This window comes from Nothoprocta perdicaria, unplaced genomic scaffold, assembly GCF_003342845.1.
Source record: "Nothoprocta perdicaria isolate Ctin4 unplaced genomic scaffold, notPer1 scaffold_110, whole genome shotgun sequence".
Lineage (NCBI taxonomy): Eukaryota > Metazoa > Chordata > Aves > Tinamiformes > Tinamidae > Nothoprocta > Nothoprocta perdicaria.
Window position 1 is genome coordinate 1,739,176 of NW_020454206.1, and position 8,484 is coordinate 1,747,659.

The 8,484-nt window shown below is 45.4% G+C and overlaps 1 protein-coding gene across 1 annotated transcript in view; it reads right to left on the reverse strand.

The window, feature by feature from the left end:
* LOC112956858 (rho GTPase-activating protein 22-like) overlaps positions 1-3,278 on the reverse strand; it is a 45,101-nt gene extending 41,823 nt beyond the window's left edge. The window contains exon 1 of the mRNA XM_026050331.1: positions 3,247-3,278. The gene's annotated coding sequence lies outside the window, so the exon portion shown is untranslated. The remainder of the gene's footprint in view (positions 1-3,246) is intronic.
* Between the last annotated feature and the right edge of the window lie 5,206 nt (positions 3,279-8,484).

Below are 8,484 nucleotides of genomic sequence, written 5' to 3' on the forward strand. Positions count from 1 at the left end.
TCAATAATTAGACTCAGCCATGCACAAATGCCTTGAACAGAAATCAATATAGAAAGGATTTAAACTTTTCCTGGGAAAAAAATAAAAAATAAAAAAGAGGAGGAACTTGGGCAAAGACGGGCGCTGTCACACAGCACCAGTTGCATGAATGTGCAGGCTGCACGACAGGCTCCCATCTGAAAGCCTGTAAGATACGGCCCTTTGGTTGCTGTATCTTTAGCAGCAAATTCAAACATTGTCCCCAGGGGTGGAGGCAGAAGGCAGAACTAACACTGCCCTTCCTTGCAGGGACAGCAAAGCCCAGCCCTACCCTGCTCAGCTCCCACTCCAAGAGCTCCTCTGTCCCCTCTGCCACTCACACCCGCTCCCCAGCAACAGGCACAACCCCCTTGTCCCACCCCACCTACCCTGCACCTCAGGGCGGTGCAGAGCCTCTTCCTCACTGCACCATCATCACCTCAGCACCAGCACCCACCCCTGCTCAGAGCCCTCCTCGCTGCAGCAGCTCCCAGCAATCGATGAGAAGCTACTTAAACCAGGGACACTGGGATCCATCAAAGTCAATGCAATTCAATACCAATTAAAGCTGTTATCTTTTGAAGTTTCATAGGCAATTAGTTTGAATCAATATAGGCGTTGTAATTGATTCTGGCTGACAAACTGCTCTTCAGTGAAGGCACTTGGGTCTCCTGCTACTTCAATCTAAGCATATAGTAACACTGGGTATTATTTCCAATATAATCACTGGTGAAAGTACTACCACAAAGAGAACAGCTTCATACTGTGTAAGAAATGGTCTCATTTGTTTTGTCTTAAATTTTATATTATCCAAACTCAACCTTAAAGATGGGTGCAATAAAAATCCAGTGCCTCAGAAAGACATACTGCATCTCTTCTAATTGTAAGAAATATTTTGTTTCAAACTTGTTTTCAGTGTCCAGTAAACATCTATATTTGTGTTTGTATTTGACTGCTGAGATAAAAATCACACAGCCAGGGAGCATAGATGAGATGATGACACTTCCTAAAAGCAACTTGAGGAATTTAGCATCTCAAAATGCCATAAATGTAGCTAAAGGCAGAGTGTTTGAAGCAATAAGTGGCTGGATGTATTTAGATACAAATTTAGATAGAAAGATACCACTTTAAAGAAACCAGTGGTGACTTCCTGCTCCTTCATAGACAAACAAAGGAAGAAGCTGGAAGGCACCAAGCAGGTGCTACACAGCCAGGAGCTTGCAATAAACCTTTCCCATTTCTAGCCTTGTCGGCCCCAGTGTATCCCAAGTATCAGCATGGTCCCCACTTCCACAATGCAGATAAAAATGCAAAAAAATGCAAAAAAAAAAAAATGCTGGATTTTTTATTATTGTCACACCAGGAAAATAATACTTTTTAAAGAAGCCCAAATACAGGAGCCTGTTCCCAACCACAGGCTTCTTGAGCTTTCTGGTGCCTTTATCTGCACCATGTACAGATAGTTCCCAACTGGATTCACTGCAAATTGTCCGAAATAGCACTCAATTCATAGCCATTTGATGTGCCACTTCAGAGCAAACCCACACTTTAACTGGACTATATAGGCAGTCTGGCAGGCCCAAGCCCCAGTTCTGCTCTCCCGCTGACCTTGAAAGCTCCTCTCATAGTTGTCCGTCCATCTTCTCCATGTAGTTGTCCAGAACTGCCAACCTGTCTGTAAATTGCTTATAAACTCTTATACTGCTTTAGAGGATGGCTATCTTACTGAAGCATAAATAATCCCTACGACAGGCATTTAAGAGGAAGGTTGTTATGAGCAACTTTTTTTCCATCCTACTGAAAACCTGATATTACCTCTCTTTCATAAAGATTACTTGACTTCCTAGGAGGCAAGAGGGAAGGAACACACGTCAGGACAGTCAGCAGCAGCTTCCTTTCCTCTGTTAATTTTTAAACAACTTAAACACAGGCAAGCTTGGGCAGAGTCTAACTATGGATCTCTTCCACTCACCAGATGGCTCCAACTGCAGCCTCATCAAGGGGTTCTCCTCCCCACAGCATCGTGGAGCCCTCACCCGTTGCCTCAAACTACCTCTGCCCACAATGCAGGGAGATGGAGAAAAATGTGGCAGTTTTCCCTGCTGAGCTTCCCTACTAGCTGCCATGAATGTAAAGAAAAAGGCAACCAAGGAGTAATTCCAGGAATAACTCTGCAATAAAAAAATAAGGAATGCTCCTCTACAGGCACTAGGAGTGGCAGGTGACTGCCGGGCTCCTGGGACAGGGGCTGATGCTCGTGCTGCTTGCACTGTGCTCTCAGCACCCTGCCACTTCCACCCCGCACTCACTCGGTGGGTGTTTCACAAATAATTTAAGAGTCTATGGCTTTTGCATTTCTAAATATTTAATTCCCTCCCTCTGCCTAGCAGTTCAGCTCCCCTTTGAGTAACATTGCTGCTCTTTCTCACATTCCCTTCCTTTCCCCAGGAGGGCAGGCCATGGCTCATTATTTCAAGCTCTGATTGCCTGTTCCTGTTAAACCTGTGCCCACCTGCAAAGCTTGCAGAGAGCCCCATTTCCCCCCCAAACCTCCAGGCAGGGGCACCGAGCTGCTAATGCCAAGAGCAGCACTTGCTCAAGTGAGCACCGCAGAGCCTATGTGAGAAGAGATGGGCATCTCCCCAGCAAAGCCCAGGTCCTTCCTGGGAAACACTGCAGAAAACAGTTGGAAGCTAAAACCCACTCCAGAGGAAGCCCACAAATACCAGTTTGCTGAGCTCTTCTGGGCACACAGCCCCTGCCAAGAGAAGAGCTTACCACAGCATGCAGCTGAACAGCCCCTCACCCTAGTGCACATCTCTGCACCAAAACAATGCACAGTTATCATCACAGTTAGCACCCTAAGACACAGTTAGCAGACACCCAGCTCCAGACCTGCTCTCCTCTCCCCCAAGGATCACCCTTGAGTCAGAGCACATTTCTTTCCTCTGCTTTCAGAGCCATCACAAACAGTCAACCCATTGCTGCACCAGGCATCACTGTTCAATCATCATTGCTGCACCTTAACATTCCCCTCAGCAGCCCCCAGAACGTTTCCTCAACTTTTAGCTCCAGTCAGCAGCTTTATTTTACCTTTCCTCCAGAGCAACAAGGGAACCAAGCCCACACCACAGAAAAGATCAGACTGCTTACACTAGTACCTCTCTGGCTCCCTCCAACAGCATCTCACTGATAGCCACATTCACCAACACCTTCCACAACCCTTACCTGCACACCTTGCCAGAACACAGCTCCATGCCACCTCTCCTGCCCCGCAGAGAGACCCATTTAAGAAAAGGGCACAATGAGCCTCCTCCTCCCAGCTGGGCTCCTCCTTAAGGGCTGCTCTCCTGTGCCAGGTGCAGCTGGTCACACTGATTGCTCCCTGCCCAGGGGCTGCAACAGGTTGAGCAGAGTGTCACAGCTCGGGGGCTGTTAATTCTGGTTCCAGGAGAACCAGGTGAGTCTTGTTACTCACTCAGTGAGGTGCCGGCCTCCCACGAGCACTGGGCCAGCCACCTGCAGTGCCACCCCCCAAACCTGGCCTGCAGCTTGGGGCTGTTGCAGAGCTGGGAGGCTGCACGTGCTGCACTGCAGTCTGCTCCAAGGCACCCCAGCCTTGTACACAGCACCTTGTACATGTACACAGCCACGTACAGGGCACCCAACTGCTGTTGTCACACAGCAGAAGGATGCTCTAGCCTCTGTGCAGGGCTCAGAGAACAGCCCCAAGCTGTACGGTCAGCACCTCTGTAAACAGAGGGGTCTCAGCACACCAGGGACAGTTCAGCTGCCTCTAGAGCCCTATCAAATGTATTTATTTCACTGCCACTAATCTCTTCCCTCTGACATGTCCTGTTATTGATAAGTCGAATTCCACTGGTTTTTTTCTTTAAATCTCCTTTGTTCCCTTTGGGGTCTCATTTCAGTTCTGCCTGTTGCTCAGACCATCCTTCTGTCTGGGGCAGCTACTGGGCTTGCTGGGACCCTACGGCTGTCTCACAGATGAGGCCAAACTCCTGGGACTTGCTGTGTGTCAGTGACAGATTATTAACATTAGTCAATAAGCCAAATATGGCTTTGAACAAGCAACATCTTCTAACTAAGTCGGAACCCACCCCCTTCAAATGCCTGATCTAAAAATGCCTGATCCATTTTCTTATAGATATTCATCATCATCAAAGATTATTTCTGGGCCTGGCAAACTCAGGCTAGATGAGAATTTCTAAAAGCAAGGACTGGCTGACAGCATTTTGCTGTGAATAAGGTTGTCTTGAAAAAATGATTGATAAAGTTGTTCCCTCTATGCAGGAAATCTTGAGAGAGATGGACCCCAGTTACTATGGGTAGGGTTTTTTTCCCCCCTCTCAAAAGTTCCTACAAGCAGCTCTCTGCAAATTCATACCAGTATGTTCTTCTTATCCTGCTCTTCTTATCTGCTCAAGAAAGAGCTGCAGGGATGATTTACATGTCTAAGACCTCCTTAGTTGCTGCATTCTTTAGAAGTCAGTTTTGTTCTGATGACAGAAGATGACTGCTGAAAACTTAAAAAAAGAGTTGAAATAGAAAACGGTAATCTAGTATTTTCTCCATTGTACATTAAGCTTTGGGAAACTCGTTTCAAGTCCTAGCTCTGTTACGTTTTTATTAAACAGCCTAGACTTTTCAGTTCCTAATCCACAGAATGTAAATATTACCTGTGAAATGCAAAGGTAAACCCATTATGAACTGCGATATTCCAAGATACTACAGAATGAAGTGTCAGACACCGAAGTAGCAGATTAACATACAATTATTCATTCTGAACACAGTTCTGTTACGTCTGTACTAACAAACGCAGAGCAGAATCTGTACAGCAACACAATTAATGACAAGATCTAACATCCATAGTGTGTATGCATTTCCCTATACTAACATTGATTCCAAAGAACATTACGAAAATTCTCATAGCTCTGATTTGTTTTCACTCTGCAGAATTAAGGCAGCCTGTTTTCCCCAGGCTCCTGCACCATGTGCTTTTAGCACATGAGCCCCAGTTCCTCAATATGTATTTCAAGCTGCTATGATGCCCTCCCTTGATCCTCCTCAAATCCCCAGCCCCTTTGGCATCCCCAGCACCTCAATACACTTCTACACTTCCTACCTTTTCAGTTTTCAAATCTATGGATGTACTTAAGAGCCAGCCAAGTCAGCCATTATCTTTCAGAATATATATATATATATATATGCATATATATCAGCTGAATGTTATGTGACAGTGATACTCAGGTAGGTGCACAGATAGGAATATCTTTCCTCTATCCAGCCACCACAATTTTCCTGGAGCTTGTAGAATCCTAATATATTTTAATACTCCTTCTGCATTTTCAAATCTGGTTGAATTTGGCCAAGGACCTCAAAAACTTTTAGCAGGGACTGATAGATATAAGACAATCACATATCTTTACTGCCATAAGAAAGCAGTTTAAAAATAAGGTATTCCCATGATAAGACAGAATGCTTTCATTAAAAATACAGTGACACCAATTCTAAGGTACTGAATACGAAATCCTAGCTGTCCCCACTGCAAGCACACAAACCTTACATCATCAACGTGCACAATCCCAGAGGGGTATAATAATATTTCACCCTCCAAAGTCCCTCCTGGCAAGATTACTATATACCCTCCTTAGAAACATTTTACCTATGGATGCTTAAGCCCTCTTTTCATTAAAATTAAATTATGACAGGTTTGAGAGAGAAAGGAGAGAGGGAAATAACACAGTTCTATAGTCATGCTGAGGGACATCTGTGGTTAAAAAAGAGAGGAAAGGTTTGTCTGCAGTAGGCTGGCCAGCCAAAATATTTACTCTCATTTTTTTTCCAGATTCTAAGATTTTTAATTAAAAGAAAAAAAAATCCTTTAATCCTGATGACTGTGAAGTACATTTTCAACGTACTGTAACATATACATGATTGTGCAGCAAAACAAAAATAACAGATCTAAAGAGGGATAGATAATTCCATAATGTCAGACACCTATCAGTAAACAGTCTTGAAGAGAACAGGAGGTTTATTCTCAGTACCCACACAGCTGAGAAACACTTGGCTGAAGACAGAAGCACTGGAAGAAATACATCAGGTCAGCAGAATAAATCTCTTGCCATAAAGAGCAATCTCAACATAACACTCACTAAAAACCAAACGTGTGCCCTTGTAGACAGTTCAGCTTTCATTTCCTACTCCATTTAAACACAACTGACTGCACACAGCCTGGTTAAGACTTTTCAGCCCTAGAAGTAAATGGGTGGGTTTGATTATCTTTGTTTTGATTTTTTTTTTTCCTGAAAACCTAAAAGTAAGGAAGCAAAAATACATTCTTTGGGACTAAAGGATGAGGTTTGAAATCTACTTTCTCTTTTCTTCCTATTGAAATATCTTGCCTTGACTCCAGAAAGCAGCATTTCTGTGTCCCATCACAGTAAGTGACTGGAAAGAATGGCAAAATAGGAGATGTTTTCCATGGTAGTAACTTATTTCAGAATCCTGGACCTAGCAATTACAGTACATAAAACACTATAGATGAAAAAATAATGCAAAACCCATTCAGGCCTAGCCAGGATGAATGATTTTTCAGAAGGCCCATTTATGCACATTAAGACTTGCAGTCTGTGAGATTTTACTCCTTACCAGATCTTATGAAAACATAATGTGCCTGTATCTGGGTTACAGATGCAAGCTTGCTGAGGGAATGGCAAGGACTGTTTCACATTGACAATTACCTCTAGTAAGGCAGCACATCTTTGTCCTCTACTGTATCTTCCACAGATAATATGAGCAATCCCAAACATGAGGCCAGGGAGCCTCAACTACCATTTCACATTCAACTCAGTTGTGCAAGGCAGGACACTTCCCCTTAAGAGGCGCTCAGCCTCTTCAGCTCATTTTAATCAGACCTATAAAGGAGACTTGCAGGATTAGTCCAGACTTGGTAACTTCTCCAAGAGGTTACTACGTGCTTTCCCAAGGCACTGCAAAAGTTGGAAAATTCCTGACAGTTTCAAAAATCGTCAGCCAGCTCTTTCATGAGCTCTGAATTTATTCAGAAATAAAGCCACCACTGCACAGCTGATAAACCAAATGCAGAGCCCTGAGAGAATGACGTACACTGCTATAAATCGTAATGGAGTCACAAAACTGCACTACAGCCATCCCTTGAGCATCAGTAATATAAAGGGTTCAAGGATAATATCTACTCTACAACCAGACTTGAATATATATTACTACACAAATTAGTCTCTTCCAGATGCATTCAGGGGAGTGGAAGGAGTGAGAGAGCCTGTGCCCTTGCTCTGCCAGTTCTCCTGTATCACTTCAGCCTATTTGTGGCTCATCACAGGTGACAGGAATCCAGGCAATAAATAAAGACTGGGAGACTAGACACCCCTTAGCAAAGGGGTGGCAAAGAGGCAGCACCTGTAACAGCTTGCTGAACTTCTACAAAATTGTATAACTAAAATATAACTATGATTTTACTGCATGTGAGATTGTACATGTACAATCCTGATATCTCCAGATGGCAGGAAGCCTCCTCCCTGTACGATGCTCGCTGCTGTTTGACCAACTAATGACATTTTAAGGACTGTTCAAAGCAAAACTCTGCTTTTATACCTACGATCCAGTGACATTGAGCTGGAAGGGTCTGTTTCAGAAGCACAGCAGTTAGAAACAGTGACCATTTCCTATTTAGTAATGTTGGCATGACTTTAGGAAAACCTAATCTTTATGTCCCTTCCAACTGCATCTACTTTTGCTCCTAACTCATATTACTTTAATTTCTGATGGAGCAGGAGCTGGGAAAAGCAGCGATGCTCAACTCATGCCATTCCAAGGAAGGAGGCGGTGCTGCGCCTGGAGACAGGCAGCCGAGGGCCCACGGGAGCATTTCCTCCAGGAGGGCTAGAGCAGGGACACGGCTGTGCCCAGCCCCAGCGGGTGGCTTCCCAAGGGCATCCGGAGCTCTGAGCTGGTGCTGAAACCAGTGCTTGCTGGACCCAGGCAGGCTGTCCCTCCTTCCTTCCTTTGTCTTTACCTGCAGCTCACCCGAAGCAACTTTCCCTGCCTGCTGCCCTGGAGGAGTGCAGTTCTGCTCCAGGCAGACTTGTCACAACAGCCTCCAGACTCTAGGGATGCCACTTTAGGAAAACCTAACGCTAACTCACAGCATTAGTCAAAACGAGAGGGATCCCGCCAGTCCCAGGCAGCGAGCAAGGACCGGCTTGTGCCAGCAGCTCTGCCCTCACACCAAACACGATGCCGGTGAGCAGCATCCCGGCAAATCCCCGTGGCGGGTCCCGGGCAACCTCCCCGTGCCCGTGCCGGCGGGTCCCGGGCAACCTCAGCACAGCGCTCACCTCGGCTCCTCCAGCGCGGGGCTCAGCGCTCGGCTCGGCTCCCCTAAGGCGGGGCTCAGCGCTCACCTCGGCT